At 42.0% G+C, this 26,282-nt stretch overlaps 1 long non-coding RNA gene across 2 annotated transcripts in view; it reads right to left on the minus strand.

The window, feature by feature from the left end:
- Window positions 1-4,048: 4,048 nt before the first annotated feature.
- Window positions 4,049-26,282, minus strand: part of LOC139675806 (uncharacterized) — a 28,327-nt gene continuing 6,093 nt past the window's right edge. For both annotated transcript variants that reach the window (XR_011698547.1, XR_011698548.1), the window contains 4 exons: window positions 18,406-18,552; window positions 7,889-7,993; window positions 5,739-5,839; window positions 4,049-4,319 (listed from right to left, as the gene is read on the minus strand). This is a non-coding gene — a long non-coding RNA (uncharacterized lncRNA). The remainder of the gene's footprint in view (window positions 4,320-5,738; window positions 5,840-7,888; window positions 7,994-18,405; window positions 18,553-26,282) is intronic.

Consider the following 26,282-nt stretch of genomic DNA (forward strand, 5'->3'; position numbering starts at 1 on the left):
GACTGTATTTTCCAGAGCAGCACAACATTCCTGCTGATGGTTGTTAGAAGAGTTTGACAATGTCCAAGTGTCCCTATTCCCACAGCTCAGGAGCACAGCAGGACTCATGAACAGCATCATGGCTCACCACAAGCTCTCTTAGACCTTTACAATCAGCCATGAAGTCCTTATGGCAAAATCTACATGAGATGAATGTAAATGTCAGGTTTTGCAAAGGAGATGAAGGGATTAGAGGAAGGTGGTGCCTCCAGCCCTTTATGGAAATCCCAGAAAACCAGATTTCTGCAAAATGACAAGCAGAATTAGGTTCTCCTCAGTGCTGGTCTTTCCAGTCAAGTACCCAACTGCTCTGGGACCTTTCAGCATTGTAGCCTTGGAGACAACTAGGAAAAAATCAATTACTGAATCAATGCCAAGTGGGAAAACAAGACAAAGAGCCTACCAAGAGCACAGAGAACTAAGATAAGACAGAAAAAAATAAAGGAGAATGATAGTCCTATTTCATTCTGAAGTGGTGCTTAGATAAAATAAGTGGTGATGAGATTGCTAAAATAAATGGTGATGAGATTGCTTTCCAAGTGGAACATGGGAGGGAGCAAGAGAGATTGCAAAAGAAACAGCATTATACACTAAATATCTGGAGGGAGCACTTTCAGTTGTGCTGGAAACTCCGAAATTTCCAAAGCATCTTGCAGTAGGCTGCACAAATGCCTAAGAAAGAGTAAAGGTGTCTTGGATCAGGCAGCACCCAATATGTTTTTGCAGCCTTGATGGGAAGGGACATGCTTATTCAAGCTGCCAGCCAAAGTTACATGTGCTGGAGGCTGTTAAGGAAGGGAAAGAATTTATTATTTGTAACAGTGCTATGTTATATATATAAGAAAACCCACTTAAGAAAAATGGATTCTAGGAAATTTCAAACTGGGCTTTCAAAAACTGGAGAAGGAATAGGGGAGAGGAAAAACAGGGTGGGGGACAGGGAAATACTTATAGTTGGACTTTTACTTCACAGAAAGTCTTCAGTGACTCAGTGTGAGCCATCAGTGAGGCACCACAGCACCCTGTGCTCCATGGAGGTGACACCACATCCCACCCTCCCTCTCCTCCCAACACTACCAGTACCTCCAGTCAAAACCTTAAATGTGCAGCAGGGATCAGAAATCCAGCCTAGCTGGACTCCAGGTATTGTTTCTGATCAATTAGATTTCACCCAGGTGAATTCCTTGAATCAACCAACCACAAGCTTGGAGGTGTTATGGAAAATAACATCCATTTCATTCAATTCCTCTAATGGAATAATACTTATATAACCCCATTTCTCTTAGAATGTGGCATCTCATCATTAAATCCAAAAAATACATAAGTGAAAACTCCGTGATCACCCATGTTTGAACAGTTGCAGAGCAATCCTTCTAGATTCTGCACACCCTGAAACCTACATTTTGCAGTCAGAGCCTCCTTGCTCTAAACACTGGAGCTGTATCTCCTCACTAGACCGAGTTGTATTTCACTATTGAAGTGTAACTCATGTACAAGGGCCTCAAATAACCTGCCTCAAGGAATTATTACTGTACTTAAAGTAAATTGCTTTGCAAGAGCTGGTTTGTAATAGATCTCATTTCTCTGTCTTGCTTTATTTTGTTGCAGTGCACAACATTCACTCACTGGCTTTTCTGCCCCAGATATTTGAATAATTATTATTCTTTTCAAAGCAAGAGGTTTTGTGTGGTTAAGTATAAATGCACTTGTATAAATTTGCATACCTCAAAATACACACAAAGGGAGGTGAGACAGCAAAGAGAAAATGAGGGCAGCAGATTAAAGGAGAAAAAAAGGGAAAATAAAAGTTTTCCCTCTTTGAGTCACTGCACCTCTTCAACTCGTATTTGTGATGTTTTCAAGGGAGCTTGAGGGTTCTCCAATTGTACTTGGGAAGATCCAGTTATGTAGCAGATGATTTTGTGGATACACCACCTGCCTCCCTCTGTCTCCCTCACCTGGTCACAGCCAGAGGCAAGCACAGAGGTAAAGTTTTGCAGAGTTAGCTGAGTTTGTTCTATCTTTTAATTAAGTAAGTGTGTAAATTCCCTTGGATATTGTTTTAACATAAAGAAGAAATCAAGCTTTTAACAGGAGCATTTATGTCACCTTATTGTCAAGCCAAACTAGGAAGGGAGGGAGTGATGAGAAAATCAATAATCCCGGCCAAAACCAGGACAAGGGGATAATTTTCTTTTGCCATTTTCCTAGGAATTCTCTCACAGGGTGATCCTAAACTGTTTGCTTATGTACCAGGGTCTGGATCCTTACCAGCTGTGCTGGTTTAAAGGTAAACCAGCAGGAGAAATTAACCCAACACCAAAGAGATTATAAGTCAGAGTTACAATTGAAAAACAATATTACAAGAAATGCAATGGCACAAAGAGAAATTCATTTTAACCCACAAAACCCAGACATGTAACCCAGCCCCCTGGGGCACAAACACAATGGGGTTTCTTGGCCCCTGTGCTGAGCCCCACATGGTTCCCTTGAGTCCAAAGTAAAAGGAAGTAAAAAACCTGTTGGTGCAGCTGACGGTTGCAGTCTGGTGAAGAGTGGTGGTGTCCTCCTGTCAAGGTTCTGATCCTCCTCTAGATCCAATGAGTGGTTCCCCAAGACCACAAACCCCTCAAGATTATATCCCCTCAGGTCCAGGTGGCAGCACCTGGTACCTCCCCCAGGGTGGGGAGTTACACAATGGGTGATCTGACTCTGTGAGTCATGGGGTATTTGGAATCATTGATGGCCCATTAGCAGACTTGACCCCTCAGGTGGGTGTGAAGGTGCCAACGACTCCCTGGAGGGGAGTTATCACAGCTCTTATCTCACAGGTGTCTTTCCCACCCAGCTCACACCCTGAGGGGTTGGGTGTGCCCTGGGCAGCTGCTGCAAATGGTCCATTGTTAACAGTTGATGGGAAATGAACAGAGGGTGTAGAATACACAGCTTTGGTCACACCCACACAGTGATAAACTGGTGCCACCTGCTGAACTAGGACATCAGCCTCATCCAGCCATATGATGGGAAAGCAACGTTCATGTTGGCCAAAGGGCTTTGGTTGCGCTCCCGTTGATGGAGGCTGAGGGTACCACAGTGAATGGCTATTCAGCAGGTATCAGCAATGTGAAGAAGCAAAGATTTTGATGCGGGCTGTGTCCAGATGTGCAGCTGTGGTGTGGGGAGTAGGTTGCTTCACACAGCAGTTTGCACTTTATCATATGGAAGCTGAATTCTTCAGGGGTTTTCCTTAGGCAAACCAAATATTGCTGTGCTATTAAACCAGCAGTTCCTCCCACTGGAAAAGCTCAGGCACCTCAGCTTTAATTCTTGTGATCTAACCACTTGGCTTCCCCACTCAAGCAATGCATTTGTTTGATACTGTGACTCAGTGAAAACAGAAATTGCATTAAAATCTTCAAAGTATTTGACAGAGTGGATCTTGGAGTTCTATAGACAGAGATCTAGGGAGTTCTTTACCCTGTGGCTTCATTGGAATACTTTGAAACCGAAAAAACTTTAAAACTGATCAATGAAAGGATTTGGTCTTCCATTATTTAAGCTTAAAGAACATTCAGCATTTATTATCTCTGTCCTTTGTGTAAGTGCATTAGCTGTTGCCAATCTGTAATCTGTATCTGCATTACCTTGTATTTACCATCTGTTCCTTGAATGCAACTGCTGTACTAGATTATGTTCAACATTAAATTAATGAAGAAAAATGGACTAGCAATTATGTTTCATACCAAACTGTTGTCTCAGCTCTATCCTTAGTGTCATTTACAGCAGGTGGGCAATGGCAAGGGATTTGGTGATGGCGCCTCAGCAAAGTGGGTCATGGTTAGGCCCTCTGGAAGGTCACCCTGAACTTGTCAGGGTCATCCAGGGCACTGTTGGGGGCAGCTGCTTCTACTTCCACTGTGAGGAAAATTCAGTAGAATAGGGCATACTGGAATGTGGAATAGTCATTCTGAAAACATCAAATATACTGGTAAGTCAGCATTTTCAGGTGATGCATTTATTAAGATTTTTCAGCTTGCAATAGTTGTCTTGGAAAGGTTTTGGCAAAGAAAGTGCTAAAGACGTGAATAGTTGATGTGCCATTTGTATGGAATGGGACACCCCTAACTCATGACCCCTGAGTCTGTGGCTGCTTCCAAGGAATGCCAGCTTAGGAGTACAGTCCCAAGTGCACAGAGATGAGAGTCCTTTAAAGACCAGCATGTCACATTTAGAAGGAAAAGCCTGGTTCTTACACTGTTTGGAAGTTTCTTCCGTACCTCCTAGAGAGCATACAAACAAAAAGAAAGTAAAAATATACAAAGAATCTTCCAAGAAAATGTTGCAATGAAAGAAAATTACAAAGAATTTCCTTTGTTTGGAACAGCAAATATAAAGAAAATCTCTACAAACAAACTTCTTTCAGTAACGATATGAGTTGAGTTCACAGTGCAGGTCATGAGGTCCTGAACCGTTACTTCCATTTCAGGAGGAATTACTGGAAGAAGTTCTTCATAGCCCTGGTGAAGTCTGTTGTGTTTGATATCATGGCCAGGCCTCCAGCTGACTGGAGGACTAACACACACCACCACTATATCTGTTTGTTGTAGTTTCTTCAGGAGAAAACAAGCTCAACACAGAGGATGAATGGGAAGTCTGTGTTATTGCAGATACTGCCCCTGCTACATGGACACTGCCACCTCCAGGTCACCAGTTTAACACCAGATCATGAGCTGGATCTGCTGCTTGTTGTGCAACCAACTGAGGGTCATCTCCCCGTGTCCAGCAGTGGCCTCAGCAGGAGGTTCAGCCCACAGCTGGGAAGGTCAAGTCCATCTGGAAGATTCCTTTATGCCCACAGTAGTTTTTTCCTATGCTTCAATATCCTCCAGTTCACTGATTTAATCTTGGAACTCTGGCCAAGAGCACATGATTATTAAACACCCTTTTCATGAATTTGTTGAAGCAGGATCTAGCAGAAAAACAGTTTTCTCTCAGCCTTTTATCTGTGATAAGTAGGGTTGATATCGATAAGGATGATGGATGTGAAAAGGAGCTCCCTGGAAGGAGCAGGCACTGCTGCAGTGCCTGTGCCAAGGTGCCAAGGTGCCTGCTGTGGGAACCAGCACAGCAATTAACAGGCAGAGGAGATTCCCCCCTCCAAAATACCTGCAGAGAAAGGCACCCTGTACTTAATGCCTCAGCTGAAAAATGAAACCCAACATCTAAACCCTGATTTTAACAAAAAGGGCACAGGAAGTGACTTTCAGTGCCTTCTGTGCAAACCTGTGAACATTTTCTATACAAAGGTGTCCTAACAATGATTTGATTTCTTTGCACATGTAATTGGAAGTGCTTTGCTTTTTCCAGCCCTTTCTTTGAGTCCCGCAGCTGTAGCCCTGCTGATGTGCTACCCATTTATTCTTTGTGGCTGGTATTTCACTATGGCACTGTGAAGAGAAGACTGGAAACCCAGGGAGTACATGGCAAATGTCAAAAGAGGGAATTAACCTGCTAAAAATGCCCAGAACTGCTTATTTTAATTTCTCTCCCCCTCTTTTGGTTTTTTTTTAGTCATTTAGGGAAGATCCAAACCCCACCACTATTAAGAGGAACATGCAAAGGGCCCTTTGAACCTGGAGCTTTTTTAATCTTCATATTTTGTTATATAAAATGAAATGTTTGAGTGTTTACTTTCTCACCTGTTTGTTTATTTTCTTAACTTATTTAAAATTAAAGGTATCACCATGTTCTTTCCCTTGAGTTTCCATGAGGGGATCTGGTACCACAGGCACTGTGAGCACTGAATAAAAGAGGTGAAAATAATAAACAAAGTTGCTTTAGAAGCAGTTTCAACTGGTTAGCTTCAAATCCTGGGCCTGCTAGCCAAGAACATGGATGCTTTTTGAATTTAGTGGAAATATCTAATTTTAACAGATGAAATAAATGGAACTAAGGATGTAATAAGGGGACTATTCAGTATAAATGCAGCAGAGATGGTCCAATAAATATTACCTAATGAGCATCAGCTTGGCCTGCACTAGTTATGAACTGAAAACAAACAGCTCCCAACATTCTGCATGAGTAAGAGGCCCTCAGGAAATGCCCAAACCCAAACATCAATCTCCAGTGCAGAAAATTTAATCTTTTATTTACTAGCAATGATGCTACTTGGTCTTCCTTGTCTGAATCTCAAGAAATCATACAGCCTAATTTTTCACTGTCCTGAAAGCAAGTGAAGACAGCCACGAGAGTACTTCCAGATGTTAAATGAACCCACCACATTTCACAGATTCAGGGCTTTCTTTTTAAGACCATTTATAGAATTTTGGAAAGAGCACAGGGTATCGTTATTAAATGCTAGGGAGGAATATTTTATTTTTACAACAAATTAAAGACATGACTTAAAGGGGTTTTTTGCAATCACTATTAACATCTGTTTACCAAAAAGGAATTAGCTTTAGGTACCTAAAACTAAATAAGTTTTTACCATTTATTAATGGATTTGTAGCAAAGAATGTGTCCTAAACTTGGATACAGAAAGGCATCCAAATGTCCAAAGTGGGTCTGATGTTACTGTGAAGTTCATAGTTAGGTTGCCATGTTCAGTGCAATGAAAATTGTGATCCTTTTAATTGCCAAACAGCAGTAAGAATAAAATAATTACTTCTCAGCAGCATTTCAGAGGAGGGAATCCCTGTGCAGTTTTGGGGAAACACACTGAGATCACACAACTTGTTTGGAGCAGGTTTTGTTATGATGCTTTGTACATCATAACAGCATTCCTGTCTCACACAGAATGGAAGACTACATACAAATGATAAAAGGGAGAGGGGAATATTAGGAATACCAACACAATAAAATAGGAGTATCTTCTGTTAAGATGAAGTTGAATTAATTCCTTTACTCCAACTGAAGTTGAATTTAGTTTGATGAGAATTGGAAAGAATGACTGGTATATTTAACAATTAACATGGTCTGCATTTTGCATTAGCAGGCTGTCAATAAGCCAAGTCAGCCTGGTAGCCTTGAGCTTGCCTAGTTCTGACTAATTTATATCTTTTATGCAAACAGTAACTCACCCCTGGCATGTGCTTCTCTGGCAAATACTATCATGCCATAGATTAGATGAATGTGACAGAGCTTTAGCATATCGAGTTCTGCTAAATCTGTAGGTGTGCAGGCAGCAGCAAAGCACTTGCCAAAGGCAACAGACCAGGGAAAACAGGGCAAACAAACCCTGGTCTGCTGAGTTGCACAGCACCACAGTCCCACTGTGGGGCAAAGAACCTCTGGGGCAACTGGGAAGGGATCAGGAGCTGTATGATCCCTCTGGGAGAAGGTTCCATGGAATGATGATGGTTATTCGAAGCAGGTTTTGCTTCCTGTAGCTGATGACTCTATAATAAAATCATCTACAGATCCTGATCTATAAATTAGTCTTGTTAGGTGATGAAAGCAGCTGCATTGTTTATGCACATCTTGGTTCTGCTGTGCAGGAGCAGGGGATAGTGCAGGTGCTTACAGTGAGGTCAGTAAATTATGCTTTTCAAAGCCTCACAAGCAGCAGGTTGAAGATGCATCTGAAGCTGAGCTTTAGTTCTCTTTTTTTAGCCATGATAACTTTAAAAAAAGAGCCTTCTGTCAACCCATCTGGCCACAAGCCCAATCTTACAGCTTCCACAGTTGCACTGCCTTCATGAGTCCCTCCTGAAACTTTACATAATTGTGACCTTTGGGAAGCTCTGAAACAACCCAGAACACAAGGATAGGAATCTATCATTCTAGTTATTAATAGCTGTGCAAAAAATATTAAATTGTGCTAAGGAAAAATGATAACACCTGTTCTTACCTTCCAGGTGTTTGAAACAACAACGTTGCTGAGCTTCAGGGATTAAGAGAAGAAATTGGTTTTGCCTGATGCAGTTAGATAGAGACTCTTCAGGGATTCCAAAACCTGCACAAGAACATGGAGGGAAGAGGAAAGAAATAACTTTTAAGGAAATAAAATCAGACGGACCATCTTTATTGTTTTCTACTCAAACAAGACAGCATGTGAGTTCAGGTTTTTTCATACAGAATATTACCAGTAGAGGTGATTTTTCAGCCAAGTATTAATATTGTTTTAAGAGACAGAAATCAACATGATTTACAGGATAGAACCCAGGGATCTTTATTGTATAATTTCTGACAGATAGAAGGGCAGCTGGTGCTGGGAAGGGCAGTGCAGGACTCGAAGGAATCTCTCATACCTCCTCAAAAGTTGCAAAATCTAGCCATTCGTGTTGATCATAACAAAATGAATTTTATCACCTATTTTTATCCTGTTCATCAGTGATCATGACAGTTCACCTGAGCAGTGAACATGTTAACAGTCTCTGCACTGGAGAGTTGTTACCTAAAGTGAGTGAAATCCTTCACTGAGACACAAGAACCCTTCGTGAATGGGAAAGGTTATTTTCTCAGCAGAGCAGTGGGAATTTGGCATGCTACTCCCTTAAACAATATGAAAACTCTCAACCAGAAATTAGCTCAGATATAAATCAAACAGCACCCAAACCTTTCTCATGGTGGAAAGCCTTTGAGATCCCAGCATGGACAGTGGCAGAGGAAGCAGATGGACTATCATTGTAACCAGTCAGTGACATGGGCACAAAAGTCTTGCATTTACACAATGCTTTAATCAAGAGAAGTTTTACACCACGAAGTTGTGCACAAAGAAAGGCTGTGTGTTTTCCTTCTGCAAAGGGAAAACAGCTCAGGAGTTAAATAGATAGCCTTAGGCTTCTTGCCACAGTAAATCTCTCCTAAATCTTTTCACCCCACTCCAAGGGTGGGAGTGGGAGGTGCAGGACACAGTAGGGTTAGCCAAGACTTCCATTGCTCCCAAGAGAACTGGGATTGCTACAGCTGCTAAAACGAGGAGCAGGATTTATGCTGCATGTTTGGAATAGTGCTTGTGTTAAGTAATATATACTACTTAAACTATATATTTTTTTTCTTTAGTATATATGACATGGCTTTTTCCTTACTATTTCTGGAGTAAGGAAAAAAAACCCTCTACACTTTGAGTTGTTTAAGATAAAGTCACCCAAAATTTCTGTATCGTGTCCATGATGCTGTTCCACTAAATTTACAGAGTTAGTTGTGTCTGGCTGATTCCTTGTTTTCCCTTTTGATAACAATGCCAGGCACTTCCTACAGTTACACTGCATCAAGAAAGGAATCAATGGGAATCTGTTGATTGGCACCAGCTGTGAAATCAGGCAGGAACTTAGTGGAAATATTACATGTTTCTTGTAGTGGAAAAAATAACCTCAGCATTGAAATTTATCTGTATTATTCAGGTAGTCTGTCTGTGCATGGAGTAACTGTTGCTTTTTACAGTTTTAAGAAATTAAGAGGTGGCTTCAAGGGCAAAAAGTCCTTTCTGCCCCTTCAAAAAAGCCATGGTTAGTCAACTGGTGTGTTCTCCCTAGAAACACCTTTAGACTAATGGATCAAGTGATACAGAATCCATAGGTGAATTCAAGTTTGCAGCCATTTTGATGTAAGTCAGGTGATTTAGATCAAGTTTAATATAGCCACAGTTTCAGTCACTGTTATTTTAACATATCAATTTAAAAATTAAAGAATGCCTTAGGTTGCCTGCCAGCTGTATCACAGCCACATCAGTGATCAGTCTTTTCAATTCAGTGCATGACAAAGTGTAGGAGATGGAAATATTCCCACAAATGCAAACATTATGAGGAAAGTGCTTTCTATGTTGTAAGCCACAAAGTCAGCTGGTTGTTTTAACTGAGACATTCACTTCTCTCTCCATGTTTATAAATAGCATTATGAAGGGTGTATTATATGCTCTAAACTACCCCATGAACATAATTTTAATATTCCACGACTCATATGTTCGTTTACACATGGTGAGAGAATATAATCTTAACCTTCAGATTTGGAAGCCTCTAAACCCCACATTGTCTTGATGGAAACAATTATGATGGAAGCAAAGCAACAGCAAAACCGATTCCCAGAATGGTGGGTGACACAGGAAGCCACTGAGCTCCAGCCTGCACCAAACAACAAACTTTATCCTGTTTGCTCCACTTGCTCAGGAAGGTTTGTGTGTGCAGAATGAACTCATACCTTAGTTCCTGTGACAGGTCACTTTGGTTTTAGTGTGAGACTGCTGGGGAGTTGCTGTTCAGGCAGATCAGGGGAGACAGGAGGAAATGGTGAGAGAGACTAAGGAGACACAATCCAATTAGTCAGGAGGGAGGTGATGTCAAAGGCAAGTTCCAATTACAGCAAGATTATGAACTGGGACCATGTTAGCCTAAGATAAACACAGTCTAATTCCAGACATGCAAATACACTCAGTCTAAGCCTAGACATGCTAATTTAAGCCTGGTGAGGAGTCACTGCAGCAAAGTGTTAGGGACACAGTGCCCAGAGGAAGCAATTGGAGCTGTTGGCTGTGGCTGAGATGCTCATGGTAGAGAGCAGTGAAGCCAACACAGTTTTGGCCTCTTCCACAGCCCTGGGGGCGTCACTCCAGGGATGAGCCAGGAGCCAACCAGTCCTTTTTGGCCTGGCAATGATTCCTATGCATTAAAAAAGAGTGGGCACAAGGCTGTGGTCTGTCTAGAAACAGAATCATGGAATGGGTTGGGTTGGAAAGGACCTTGAAGATCATCTCATTCCAACCCCTTGACATGGGCAGGGACACTTTCCACCAGCCCAAGTTGCTCCAAGCCCCATCCAGCATGGCCTTGGACACTTCTGGGGATGGGGCAGTCACAGCTTCTCTGGGCACCCTGTGCCAGGGCCTGCCCACCCTCACAGGAAGGATTTCAGTCTCACAAAACACAGGCAAAGTTTTGACTGAAGGAATCCAGAAAGCTGAAAACACTGCCAACAAAAGTGGATCCACTGACATAAACTATGGCTATCTGTTTTTCTCATTGCTTCTTGAAATGTATTTATTCTCTATTTGACAAAATCTGATCATCTGAGGAAATTGTCATTAACCAAACATCCAGTTATTTTCTGGAGACTTCATGATTCTTCCTTTTTGCTGATCCCTAAGAATTCCATTTTGTCTGCACAGAACTTGAACCTAAAAGTCTGTAATTCCTTGTGTATCCCAGAACTAATCATTGCAAAACCAAAGTAGTTATTTGAGAAATACAGAGTGTTAAAAGGTTCTTTGAGAAATACTGTGTGTTCAAAAGACACAAAGAGTTATTTAGAGCAAGAAGGTTCCCCTCACATGTTAAGGGCTATTGTTGTACAAAATTATATATAAAACCAGGTGAAGGTCTAAAGAACTGACATTACCAGTTTTGGTAAACTGGTTGAAAAGGACATTTGTGAGACTGAGACACATAAAAAAATGTTGACATCCTTCAACTGAAATATGTGTCTTGGACCCTGTCTAAAATGTAGGAATTTCACTGATATAATTTTATTGGTTCAGAGGACAGAAAAGAAATCCACACCTAACCAGCAAAGCTTAGTTGAGTAACAACCTGAAACCAGTGTAATAATTGCATAAAAGCCACACTTCTGACACTTTAATTTATATCCTTTTAGTATTAACAGAGGTTCTCTTTGTTTTAGGGATGTCTCCATTTTACTATTTGTATCTGTTTCAGACTTCTAAACAAACAGCAGCACGTCACATAAATTAAGAAGGTTAAATAGAGGCATCACTAGAAAGGCAAGACAGGCTTAACCCTGGTGTAAAGGATGAATTGAGTGCCATGACATCAAACAGGAACAGGAAACTTGGAGAACCAGTAGGTGATTACTGTCTCCTAATTTATGAGAAGGATTAGAGTGTAAAGGCTGGAGGAGAGCACACAGAATAGAATAGGTGCTTTTCACTGCAGAATAATTATGCAGTGTAAGACAAGGACATCCTCTACCTGCTCATCTTACTGCAAAGCTCTCCTCTCTAGCCATAGAAAGCCTAAAAACTTCTGCATTGAATAGTAATGAGAAATTCAGCCTTCTCAATAAATCACATCACCCTACCCCTTTTGTTCAGCACTGCGTCCCCTTGTCCCTCTCTTGATTATTAACTTCTACTCCACAGGGCATCACCATGTTTGACACCAAGGACTCCCACCCTGTGCTCCATCACCCCCAGAGCTGCCAAGGGAAAGCTGGGCATGGCTGGTGCCAGCCCTTGGTGATTGTCCTCTGTAGGTTAAAGCTGGAACCAGTGATGGTTGGGATCCAGCCTGTCTGAGCAGCTTCCCTCTTGGTGTGGCCCCTCTGGCACTTCTTGCTTTAAATACTTAGACTGTTTTCTCTTCCCTCTCTCAAAAAGATTAAAGCATGACTGAGGGGAGAATGATCATTTATAGGCATATCTGTGATGTTTTGAGACACACCAGAACATTAGAAAATCACTAGGAATTTGAGATTATCATTGCAGAGCTTTCCACAGTCAGGAATTTCCAAAGGACCCACCACAAGAGCTGTTGCAAAAAGCAGCCATAGCCCTATCACTGGGAACACACTTTTTAAAATCCTTTTTAAAAAAAAAATAAATGTATATCCACCTTTGAGAAACAAGCTGCCTTGAAACTTTCCATAGGATCTTGGAGGTCCCAAACTAAACTTTCTGGTAACTGCTAGCAGAAAATTCTGAAGGCAGAAGGTATAACATCTTGATTTGTCTGTGGCTGTAGTTGGCCCCAAACTAAAGTTTCTCCTGTGAGAAAATGACAAGTGTCATAGAAATTCTTTGTCTTGATCAAAAATGCTGATAGCTGCTTTAATTCTATTCTGGGAATGTATTATATTGTATTAAAATCACTTTTCTACCTATTAATTGCAAAGAACATTTCCTTTTCTTCTATTTTTTTTTCGGATTGTCCTTCTTGAGGCTTCTGGGAGTACTTCAAGAAATAAAGAGAATTTGATTTTTCACTTTACTTATATCAGCCTTCAGTTTTCAAGAACACATTTAGACCAGTAACTGCAATGGGGTTTTTTGACCACACCAAGTTCATGCATTCTGATAAAGTACTGCACATATCTTGCTCTTGTCTCAGCATGCCTGGAACAGTGTGTGTAAAGATACCCTTAAAAGAGGGAAAGTCTCAGCAAGAGGCAAAAAAAGGAAGACAGAAGTGACACATTAAGAATGAAAAATGCTACTAAAAAGAAATATATCTTTTCTTGGCACAAATCAGAGGCTTGTTTTTCATTGCCAAAGTCGAGTCAGATTACTTTTCAGAGTTATGCAAACCTCAAAGTTTTGCCTGGAGGAGATCCTGAAAGAGAATTTGAGGAAGGTTCATTCCAATTCCTGCTATTTGATCCCCAAAGGAGAAATGCTGCTGGCATTAGCTCAGCACAGCCTGGGCTTGCTGGTGGGGAGGGGCAGGTGGTCCCCATGCAGGGCTTCAGGGAGCCCCAGACACAGGTTTTTACAGAACTGGCCTTCACCAAACAGGATTCAAAACGCAGTGGGAAGTTATTTGGCTATTTTACATCAGTGCTGTTGTCATCTTCAGGGTTTTGTTTGTATTCCAGCTCTAGTTCCTCATCAGGGTCCTTTTATACATTTGATAAACATAACAAACCCATCAGTTGCTGTGGAAAAGGATTGAAATGACCTTTTCTTTCATAGTCCCACATGATGTTACCAGCATGACAGGCTTTTGACTGCAATGGGATGTGTTTTGTTTGTTTGGCATTCCAGTGTGTGACACCAAGAAAGATGGAAAAGATGCTTTTGGCACTTTGCATACTTGTATCGTGCTACAACTTGCCAGCAGGAAAGGAGCAAAACCTGAGCCTGCAGGGACCTCCTGGAGTAATGGGCCATTAATCCAAAAAGAGTAATCATTTACCTGTCAGACTAAAGGAATTTAGAAAACATTTTAAATAGCTTCTCTGCTCATCAGTAGCATAATGAGCACAAATCTGCCATTTTCTGCAGTCTCCTAAACCAAGTTAAATTCACTGCACTTATAGATGAGAGCAGCTCCTACACTTTGAGGAACACTTTGATTAAGCAAAGGATTTCCCCGGAGCAAGTCTCCTGAAACATTTTCTCCTCCCTGACAGAGCAGATCTTTATCATCTCACTGACCTCAACTTGAGAACAATTTGCAGAGTGTAAAAAGACAAAGAAGTTGTTGAATATTCTTATTTATTTTTCATTTTATTTCAGAATTGTAATTCTTTTCTGCTCTGCCTCTGCTGTGGTGCACAGCACCAACTGTGGTCACGTCATCCCAGGAGCAACAGCAGGACCAGAGTAACGTCCTGTTACTGTTGGGATGTTTGATTTGGCTCTGCCAGCTGAGAGATTGGACCTTGGACTGCAAATTCAATGGTGTTTTACAGGACACAGAGAATAGAATTACACACCTTTCTGCAGTATAACAGAAGGATACCTGAGAGGCAACTTTGAAAAGAAAAATTCCCTGACTCCTGTAGGACACTGAAAATACTTGAACAGATCACAAAAGATGACCTGAACCCAACTCTCAGAATAGGAGACAGACCCATACCCCATCTTTTCTCTCCTACAATGAAATATCAATATTGACCTACATAAAGCCATTTTCTCAAGTCAAAGAAAACTTCAAATGACCAGACATTAGATCTTCATTTTTTAAACTTGTCAAAATCCCACGAATTGTAAATGCCTCCTCAGCCTCAGATTATCTCTTTAGAATTTTTAATTTTGTATTATTGATGTTATTCAATTTTTTTCTGAGAAAACAGAGGTAAAACAGCAGAGGCTTGATGATGTGTGTCACAATGCTCTTCTGCAAAAAGCAAACTTGCAAAAATTGCATCCTGGGATAACCTATTTATTACCTTGCAATTATTTCTTGATCAATTCTACCCAGTTCAGCACTGGGAGGATGAGTTTGCTCCTTCCTGACACTGAGAGCTCAGTAAAGGTAAAGCCTGATATTTTCTGGGTCATGCTCTCTGAAAAGACCTTAAAAAAGAATGTTGAAAACTCTCACTCACAGTATGTGAGCCAGAACCCCAGTTACCTTCCACTTCTACAGGACTGAGAAAGTCCCCTAAAGAGCAGCCATAGGTTATTTAAAGACCAAAGGAAATAGATCTGAGTGTAAGTAGATATAGGAAACAAATCCAGATGTCTCTTGATTGTACCAGGGCAGATTTAGGTTGAATATTGGGAGAAATTCTTCAGGGAAAGGGTTGCCAAGCACTGGAACAGTTGCCCAGGGTTTTGGAGATGTGTAGATGTGACGTTTGGGAACATGGTTTTGTGGTGGCCTTGGCAGTTGGACTTGACAATCTTAGAAGTATTTTCTAACCTTTAACAATTCTAAGAGTCTCTGAAGATGAAATCTGGACAGGAAGCTTTTGACAATAGCCCCAAATTGGTGTCTTCCAACTATTCTTTCCCACAGGTGTTTGTTTAGTCCTATAAAGATGTAGGTTACCTTCAGCCAACACAGGATAATGATGTCTCTTTTATATCCTATAAGCTTTTACTGTTGGGGGACACGACTACACAGTGTGTTTGTAGGCAAATAAAACCCAGTACCACACCCATCCCGGGCTCTGCATTCTTTTTTCCCCTGGAATTACTCCCCTACCAACCAAGCCTCCAGTTTGCTTGGCTCATGGGGAGAGAGGGGCCAGTAAAATATGACTCAAATACGTTTTAGATCCTGCAGCTAGAATCCAGGAAAAGCCTTTTGACAAAAATAACACACTCTGTGGTCTGAGACCTCCACAGCTCCAAGCTGAATCCCTGCCATGAGCTGAGGCCACTGTTGGGATGGGTTTTATAGGGGTGCAGTGACATTAACTAGTCCTGGACGTAACTGTGGTATTTTCCTAAGTTGTTACAGATGCAGATGAATGAATTCCAACCTTCTCACAGCACTGAACCCCCTCTGTGGGCACAGGGCTCCCCCAGTGCAATGCTATTTATTCTAATTTACTGTACTCTTGGCTGTGTTCGTGAGGATCAGGACACCCAGGGAGAAGGGGCTGTTTGCCTTTCATCTCTCCTGGAGCCTGGGGCTGCAGCAGTAGCTCCTGTGCCTCACCAAGTGTGCTGCTCCTCATGGCAGCTCCTCAGCTGGGAAGGTGTCAACCATGCTACCACCAAAGAAATGTAGAGGGAAGGAGAAATTAAAAGACCTAATCTGGAAGAAATGTATGTACTGTCTGTTACTGAAACGCTGCAGACAGGCCAAAACACAGATGAAAGAATAATATGAGCCCTAGAGAATTCAGAATAATTTTAGAGGCTGGATCTCTTTAAGCTTCCGAAGGTGACTTGCCACTATTTTGACCCTAATCTAGAGTGAAATGTACCCAAAAAATCTGATAGTAGAGGATTTTAAAAATACATATCAAACAAAGACATACTAAAACTGAAAGACTGGAAGCTGAAGCTACGTAAATTCAGAGTGGAAAAAGGGTGATGCCTTTTAATTAGTAGCTGTTGGTCACTGCAGGAACTTCTCACGCATGGTTTTTCCATCAGTTAAAATTTTTAAACAAAAGTGAATGTCTCTAAAATATATCCTTTTGTGGAAAAGTGCAATCTGCTCTGTATTACATAGGAAGTCCAATATTCCCTTCTGGCCTTAATCTACAAAAGGTTATATACATGTTATAGGAAGTTACTTGTTCCCATAGGACAAGCTTTTCTCTCGCCACTCAAGGTGATGATATTTTCAAGACATCAAATGAAATTAGCCAAGAAAAGATGTGTTTGACAAACAAATGCTGTTAGCTGTGACTCACAGCAGTACCTGCAGGTTATCAGCAAGCACATCTTGAGAGCAAGATCTCAAAACACACCAGATAAACAGCCAGTGCAGTGTCCCACCCCGGGATGCAGGTGTGCCATCTTGGGTTATGCTGGATGGGACAACCACCCTCTTTGCCCTCTCTCTACCCTGCTAATGTTGGGGAGGGTATTTTCACTCACATTCACAGTGATTGGTGTGGGCACGGGTTCATTTCCACAAATAAAACACGCCCCAATAAAGAGGTGCATTTTTTTTCCTGCCTTACAGATGTTGTTGCAACAGCTCTGCAGAGGAGTTGCAGGTGGGCTTTGGGCTCCCTTTGGGTCCCACCGTGGAGACTCCCATGAAGCAAAGGCTTGCAGGTGTTTCCCACATCTTTGTGGTTATTCCCTTTGAGAGGCATCTTGCCTACTGCTAAAAACACATTGCTTGGCAAAGCAGGTTGTTTGCCTTGGGATTAACTGCCCACCCACACCGAACCAGAGTGAGTTCTGTGTTATTGAGAGAGGCCAAGGGTATACAATGCAAGGCTTTGAACAGTGAGGCTTCCCTGCAGAGTGGGAGGCTCGGAGGGGAAAGGGGACCCAGGGATGTGATAACATCTTTCACCTCACCTTCACTCTCCAGAGCAGTACTGTAATGGTTGGCATCAGCTGCTGTGCCACCTGCTGCCTCCTCAGCATCCCAGCAGAGCTGCACAAACCCCAGCCTGTCCTCAGGCAATTGCACTTGGAAATAGAAGCAGGTCACTCCAACATTACTTATTAAGCACCTCTTGATATCCAAAATCAAGGCAAATGAAAGAAAATTTCCTGAAACCCTTGAGTGATCACAGGCTGTGTAAATGATTGGAATTTGGTGAGGTTTACCAGTCTAGGAGTCCACACTTCCTATAACTTGCTAGAAAAACTTTGACTTGTTTTCATTGCACTTCCCTAATAATTATGGATATCCCATGAAGTCAAAATAAAAGCAGCAATCAAAGCAGGGCACAGGAAAACAGATCCAAAATACACCTGGCCTAATATAGATGGAGGTTGCACCCAATTTTCTTCAGAATTCTTAAAAATTAAATTGAACTTTCAAAGTGTTCTGAAAGTCAGAGGATTCTATTGGACAGTACTATCAACTCGACTCTGTTTAATTTTATCATAGTAGTAGCATAGGGTTGCTTTTTTTCTTCAAGATAGGGTTTAGAAACCACAGAGAGGTATTTGGACACTGCCTTGCAAAATTTATACTTCTATTTGTTAGTATAGTCATTCAGTGACTAGGCCAGCACTTGCCAAATTCTAGCCAATACCTTTAGAAGCAGTGCCCAAACCAGACAGGACCTCACTCACACCTAATTGCTTTTGGAAAATAAACATTTTACTTCATGTTTCCAAAGTTCTGTCTGACAGCATGGTGGGTCCTCTGCTCCTCAAGCATGAAGAGAGAATAATGAGGACTTGAGCACCCACTCCCTGATTGGGCATCCAGATACAGACCCACTGGAAGAGCTACCAGTTGTCTCTGCCTGAACTAGACAATCACCTTGGGATGGGATCCTGACTTTTAAACAGCTAATGATTAGAGAAATAAATCCTACCTCTCCTGTGAAGCTTGCAGTGTTTTTTCCCAGCAAAGTTTTGCCCAGATGGTAACTGTAGAACACGACCAGAGTGCTCCTGACCTTCAGCAATCCTCTGAAGTTTTCACAGGACACCAATCTGCACGTTTTTTTCCACCTTGCCTGCTAAAGGAAGGAAAGTCTTTACGGTTTTGGTACAATAGATTCCTTGAAGTGCACATCTTTGTAGCCAAATACTCTGTAGAGCACATTCCTGCTATTCTGTGCAAAAATGGGATGTCATTCGCTTCCAGTTGGGTAAATTCTAAGCAGCAGTGAGAGCTAAGAATGATGAATTTTAGTGTACTGATGTGTTACACATAAGAGCCCTGAATTCCCCAAGTCTTTTATGATTTCCAGCATTGTAGTGGCAATAATAGAAGTTTCAGAAGAGTTGCATATGATCAACTCAGAGCAGACAAAATCCTTCCAGTCATGTTAAATTGATCAAGCTGCTGAGTCTAGTCCATATTCTTGAAATTAGGCTACTAACTAAATATATTTACTTAATTACATTATGTACCTGAAAGGCAAACATTTCTATCTATTTTAGTATTTTGTGTCTCCTCAGAAAATTTAAGTAATTTGAGTCAAAAAAAAAGGACATCTGGTGACCCATTAATGAGTAACTATTTTCAAATCCCTCTTGTTCATTTTTCCCCTTGGATCCCTTGGTCTTCATACCACAGGTACCCAAGCAGTTTTCATCTTTCTTCTATTTTTTTTTAATCTCACGTGGCAGGTGTTTTAATGATCAAATACACTGTTCTAATACCTTATTTAGATTTTTTTAAACATGCACTTTTACCCACAAAGCAGAGGTGAACCACATTTGAAATAATTGCCTTTAAACAAATCCAGCCATTCCACTTCCTTCACAAAGATGTTTTGTATCCCTGTTAAGGAAATTCTGGAGGGGCAGCGAGAAATAAAGAACTCCATAAAATGCTGAGCTACAGAACCACAGACCTGATGCCTCCACCCATAAACATGTCACCTCAATTCTGACAAGGGGTGACACCAAACGCTGTGTGGGGCCCTTGGGTGCCTGTTCCAGCAAATCAAAGGTGCTGCTCTTGACCTGGTGATGAACCTCTCCCTCTACTTAAGAGACTTCTGTGAGGAAAAAACCCACACCAGAGAGGTTGCTTGGGTAGTTTTCAGCGGAGAGGCAATCTTGTTAACCTGGAAAGGCATTTACTGATTTTAAGAAAGGCTTTTGTATTTAAACAAACCAGAACAGCTTACAAATGCCCGCACAGTCGTTTATGTACAATTAGGATGCACTAAAAATGTGGGGTGGCTCTTTCTACAGCATGAAAGCAAACATAACGCTGAGGAGGTGAAGGTGAACAGAGAAACTCTTGGAACAATATAACCTTGGTGTTACCTCAGCCATCTGAAATATTTCAAAATGTCCTTTTGATGTCAGTAGTCAGAAAAAAGAGCAGGAGAGAGAGAGTCTAAAGAACTACCAGTGGGAAGGCTAACCCGGGTAACAACAAATTTAGTAGGAGAAGATGGAAGTGACTTCATTCTAAAGCCTGAGGATTTAAATCTCCTGCTTTAAACTCCAGATGTAACTGGTGGAACAACAAATAAAAGGCATGAAAAAGCTGAATGGGGAATTGACAAGCTAATGCTGTTCAAATAGAAAGTGAAATCAGGTGTCCAAAGGTGGTGGTGTCCTTGAAAAGAGCGTTTCTACACACATGTCACCTCAGAGGAAATCCTGTTGTTATTGCTGCCTGAGGCACCCACGATTTGCTCCACAGGATGAACATGGACCTTGTAGAAACCCTGGAAACAGAGCAAAGTGCCCCACCAAAGGTGCCCCAGCTGAGGACCACCATACACAAAGCAGCTTCTGCTCTGGGCTGTGCCACACTGACCCATCTGCACTCAGGAGCCACTTGGGCTGATTGGTTTTGTCTGAGATTTAAAGTTTGATTGATGGGCTCCACAAACAGGAGGTCTATAGTAAGGAAAGTGGGAGATGGAAAAGCAATGAAGCAAAAATGTAAGAACATTATGGGTATACAGTAAAGATATAGTACATGAAAGGTGGGGGTGAACAGAAAGACAAGAAACCACCTTAATACATTAAAACATATCAAAGTATCTACATAAAAAAATGTGGAGCCATTGGATGGCTTATAAGTTGGCACTGTGTTCCAGCTTTGGTAAAAATTATATTGCTTAAATAATATAAAAACTATATTCTCTAATGCTATTGGAATTAGCCCAGATGAAACTTCATGTTCAGGTTTGAGAAACTGTGAATGAAGTTATAGAGATATAAATAACAACAGAACTGGACTTTGGGTTCATGCTTATCACTACAAGAGAATAACATAATTTGGAGGTTATTAGCTTGAAATAAATTTATTCCATGCAATTTCACTTCAGACAACTTTGTTGTCTTTTAATTGGGCTTAAATTTCATGGACATCTCTGGTATAGACATCAAATTTGTCTCCAAAATGCTAAAATCATTAATAGAGTACTTTGAAAGCAGTTTTTTTAAAGAGTAGGGACAGGAAAAGATGATTTTTAATCAGATAGTACAAAACCCAAATAGAATAGGTAGCATCATCTCCCTTTTCCCAAAGAGCTTTTAATTAGTTCTCCCTGTAGCATTACTGCCTAGTCACCCAATCAATGCCAACTTTGATAACCAACTAATTAACAAATCAAAGCCCTTTGACTTTGTGAAGAATCCATTTCACATTAAGTCCTCTGTTCCAATTCTGTTGCATTGGAACTGGAGCAGCACTTTGCCTTCTCTCCATTCCTCACCTCTGGATCTGCAGCCTCCCACCCTCCCACAAGCTCTGGCCTCCTCAGCAAATTCCTGCTGCTGTCTGGTCTGCAGGGAAAGCCTCAGATGTACAGGCTTATCTCAGTGATTTAAACACAGCTACCTAAGGAGGTGATGGATTTCCTCTCTTTGCAGCCTCCCAGTCAAGCCTAGATGGATATCTTGGCGACATGTTGGAGCTCAAACAGAGGCAGAGGTGCCTGATGCAGAAATTACAGGGTCAGACTCAGACCTGTGTTGTGTAGGAGGTCAGGCAAGGTGAGCTTGTGCTTCAGACCAGCTCTGCACTATAAATTGCAAAGATGTCTGTAGAAGTATGACATGCACAAGGAACTAATGGAAAGCATTTACCTTTTCCTTTTGTCTGAGCTATAACCCAAGGCTTTGCCTTTCCACCACATACTTTGAAAGGAAATTAATTTCCCTGCTCACCAGTTTTACTGAAATTATTTAAAGTAATTTCTCAGCCACCACTTACTTGAGCATAAAAACTTTCTTAACCCCAAGGGTCTCTCATTTCAACACTTCCCTCCAACAAGAGCTCAAAAATAATTTCTCTCTCTACCTTTCAACTCAGGACTCCCTGTTCAGCTTTAAATGTAACTGTAGGGAAGAGGATTTCCCTCTCATTTTTCTTCATATTAGATATTTACTCACTTAACTGTTTTCATCTAGTTTTTCCTCAGACCCTGATCTTGACAGGAGCTGAGGACACTCACAGAGCATCAGTGACAGATAAGAAGGGTCTACCTGTGGGGAAGCTCCTTCAAAGGTAGGTCTCCATCAAGACTTGACATATTCAAAGGTGATAACCAAAGGCTGAATTAACTTGTCTGTCACTGTCCCCACCTAGAGCCAAAGGCTGCATTTGGTCACTTCTTTCCTCATCTAGAACCAGTCTTTGCTCTACAAGCAAGAGTGCCAGCCCAGGGGTAACACTGCCAGTGTCCCATTAACCCAAGAGTTTCTTATGCCCCAACATCTTCTGCAGATCAGGCAAGGACAGCATGTGGCACATTTAACTTCTGCACAGGATTCTGGGAGGGAAGAGTAGGGATGGAGCAGGCTGGAACTCTCTGTGAGGTCATTTCTGGAACTTGGGGAAGCTCAAAAAGAGAGGGAAACAACTAAAAAAACAGGTCTCCTGCTTTATAACAAAACAAGGCAAGGAAGTGCCAGGATATCATGGTACGGAAACAGCTGGAAAATAGTCAAAGAAATGATACTTGCAGCATGGAGAAAAGAGCTCACCCTAAATACAGTGCTGGGGGGAGACTGAAGTCATGTAACTCTAAACTGAAATGGGATCATGTTGGCTACCTGCAAAATTACAACTGCAATGCAGGTCTGGAGAGTGGGAGTTGTGAGCTGAGAGAGCCTCAGTGGGGTGGCAGCAGCTGCCCAGATTTCTTAGCACTGGGCCTTTATGAGCTGAGCACTCTAATGACCAAGTTTTCTTTAATATTTATTTTCACAGTCAGACTGATCTCATGTTCCAAAAATGAAATCCTGGCATGGAAGTGGCATATCTGCTTGTTAATGTCAACAGTTGATGTGCAATCAAAGAGCAAACAGGATTGTGGTAAAAGCCTAGTTACTACTTGCTTTAATTCTATTTTCTTTGTGTCAGATACATTCAGAGTCTTGTAAAATAGTAAGAGAATTTCACTCTTACTTAGGAAAAAGAAAAAACCCTCTAAATCTACAAGTTCAAGAAAAATGTTATACTATCCATCTAGCAATGAATAGCTTCAAAGATGCTTTGCAGAAAATATCATAATAAAAGGCCCTAGTGATTTGCACTATTAAGGAGGGAAAGAACACACTTAACTGTGAATGAACTACCCTGCAGTGGAATGAAAATCCTCCCTGACTTAAATATAGGCAAGGCCAGATTAGGTTATCACCCTGAGTGGGTACAGCGAGCTGCCTAAATGTCACCAGCTACAGAAACTACTCCCTGTGTGAACAACCCAATCCATCCATGGGCTTGATCGAGGGGTGACCACAGGAGATCATGTTTCAAACCATGGGGTCCTGAGTTGGGAAGAACTGGGCTGTTGGGACTCCCATACTATAAGGTGGTGGTGCTCAGAACTCCCAGGATTTAGTCTTAGGTCACAAACACAGTAATTAATGACACTTGTGTACATCTTAGAGCTGAAACAGCTGTCACACATCCCACCCTGGCAGGGAAGTGGAGCCCGTGATCCAACAGCCTTTTCCACCTCTCACTGCTGGGGTTTTATGGATTGTCACTCACACCTAAGGGTGATATGGCTATAAAACCTCAGCCATGTAAGAAAACTGGCAAAAGCCTTTGGCTGTGCAGCTCTGTGGTTTTATGCTTAACTGTGTCTGAAAGAGTGAAAGGAGGTAGAAGACTTATAAAGATCAGTGTTGACAGTTGCTTTCAAGGATATGCAAAGACACAAAATCCAGTTTCATAGATGGCAAACTCACCTGCAGGTTGGGCTGGAGAACAAATGCAACTGAAAAAAAGCCAATAAAAGATAAAGAAAAATCAAGAAAATTCCCTTTAACCACCATCTGTATGGAGGAGAGACTGATACAAAGAGAGTTCAAAAGGTTGGCAAAGGCTTCTCTGTGTTGCAGGAGGTCCCCAGGGTAAGGCAAGGGAGCTTAGGCAGATCCTACACCCTCTGATGGCTCTCAGTTCAGTGGAAGTCATTGAACATGGGTTGTCCACCTGACACTGGGACAGAGGTCACTCTTTAGTGCATTTTTCTGCATGAGAAACCTGTTTTGCTTCAAGCAACAACAATGTGTATGAAACAGAGAGGCAGAACTGGTTTCATCTCTCTCTCCAAAATCCTGTAACGGGAAAGGAAAATGCTGGAAACCAGGACTTCAAATTATACACCAATGCCCTAAACCTCTTACTGTCCTTCACATGTATAACCACCAAACAGATTTGGCATGTTGCCTTTATGTACATGCCACCTGTATTGTCCCTGAATTTGGAAGTGGTTGTTCCACAGCATGTTTTAAATCACGGTGTAGACAAGGGCCTCTCAAAATGCAGAGCTGGGAAGCGGAGCTGCTGAGACATCTGAAGTACTTTAAATGAGATTTCAGTCCAGGTCCCTCTTCACCATGTCCTCATGCTGGGAAAGCATATTCAGAGCTGACATGGCTTTGCCAGGTGTTTTCTACTGGGACAGAGTGTGGAGTGTGCAGTTAATCATGAGTGCAGTCGAGTGTCCTGAGGTCTTTGGGTGAAAGCTGTTCCAGACATTGAAAGAGTGTTTAATAACCAGAGCCCCCTGTCCTGAGCACAGAGCTGAGTTCACAGGAGTTCACACACCTCTGAAGGGGTTTGGACCAAAATGTGAAGAGGCCAGAGTGAAGCTGCACGTTCAGATGGCAGCAGGGAATGCACAGTGCTGGGACTCCCTCCCAGGAAAAATCATGACAAGCATGTCCAAACTGCCCTTTGAGTGACCCACACACTGCGCTTGAGAAGAAAACAGGTCTCAGAAGGTGCCCACAGTTGACAAAATAAGACTTTTGACTTTTGACCACAACTAATTCACATTTAAATAATTTTCTTTGAGAATACACACAATGACCATCCTCATGAGAAGGCAGCTTAGGGGCTTTCATCTCTCTGGCAACGGACTGGCAAAGTCAAAATACCTTTTTCTCCCTCATTTGCAGTATGCTCTCATAAAAGGAAACTGGACATATGAAGGCATTTTTCCAGTGGAGGAGGAGTGAAGATGAAGAGTTTGCCTCTATTTTAATCTGAGAGGGGAACATACTCAGCAGGTTCTTCTCACAAAGACAGATTGGGTTTGGGTTGGAAGGGACCTGAAAGATCACCCAGTTCCAACACCCAGGCCATGGGCAGGGACAACTTCCACTAGCCCAGGCTGCTCCAAGCCCCATCCAGCCTGGTCTTGGACACTTCCAGGAATGGGAAAGCCACATTTTGTCTGGGTAACCTGTGTCAGGGCCTCCTCATCCTCATAGGTAAGGATTTCTTCACAATAGCTTATCTAAACTTTCCTCTTTCAGACTACACCTTCATTTCAGTGATGGTATTTCAGTGATGATCTGCCTCCACTGCTCTCTCCTGCAGGCTGGAGGCTCCCTGCTGCACTCCTCATCCGCCTGTTTTAAAGGCTTTAGAGTATTACTTGCATGTTGGGGTTTTTTTTTAAGTCTACCATATAATCTTGCCCACCTGTCCACAGGTTTCATACCACTTTAGACAGTGCAGCAAACTCCTTCACACAACACTGAACCACACTGTGGCACTGGGCTTGGTGGGTTTTTCTTGCCATAAACCTATTAAGTATTAGGAGAAGTTAATCATTAGCTGGCTGGTTGTACATTAAGACAGCCTCCCTTTTTTGTCTCTCAGCATTATTAAATCCCTTCTTCTTTGAAATGCCACATAAAAGTGATAGATGCTCTTTCTTTAAAAGCCAGGAATCCAGTCAGGTTATGTTTTCTATTAGTTCAACGACAAAGAGCCCTCCTTGTTTAAATATAGAAGCTCCAAGCAGATAAGGTTAAGCAATCTGGCTGCTGTGCCAGTGCCAGGGCTGTGCCCAGCTGCCCTGAGCAGCTGCAGGGACAGGGGAGTGTTCCCATCCCACCAGGTGAGTTATGGCACTGGGCGAGCACACAGGAATCCGAGGCCAAAGATGCAAATGGGCAAAGATAATCTGGGATAACACCATGGAAGGCTGTTGGCATTTCCTAAGGGTATCGAAATGGATTTTGAAAGATAGTTTAGCCTGCAAGCTGCTTCTTAAAGCAGCTTCTGGAACAGCAAACTCCACCTGAGTAGACTGAACAGGGGTGTGAGTGTGGATGTGTGAGGGGTTTATCCTTCTTGCTGAGTTTATCCTTCTAGTTAACATTTGTGTTCAGAGAGCTCCAGGAGTGCTTGCAGAAGTAATGCCACCTCCTCAAAACACACACACCTGGCCCTGAACAAGAACTGAATGAACAGTGAGGCAGGAGAGCAAGCAAAGCCCCTTCCCAAATCACCACGAAAAAT

The sequence above is a fragment of the Pithys albifrons genome, chromosome 9, assembly GCF_047495875.1.
Source record: "Pithys albifrons albifrons isolate INPA30051 chromosome 9, PitAlb_v1, whole genome shotgun sequence".
Classification (NCBI taxonomy): Eukaryota; Metazoa; Chordata; class Aves; order Passeriformes; family Thamnophilidae; genus Pithys; species Pithys albifrons.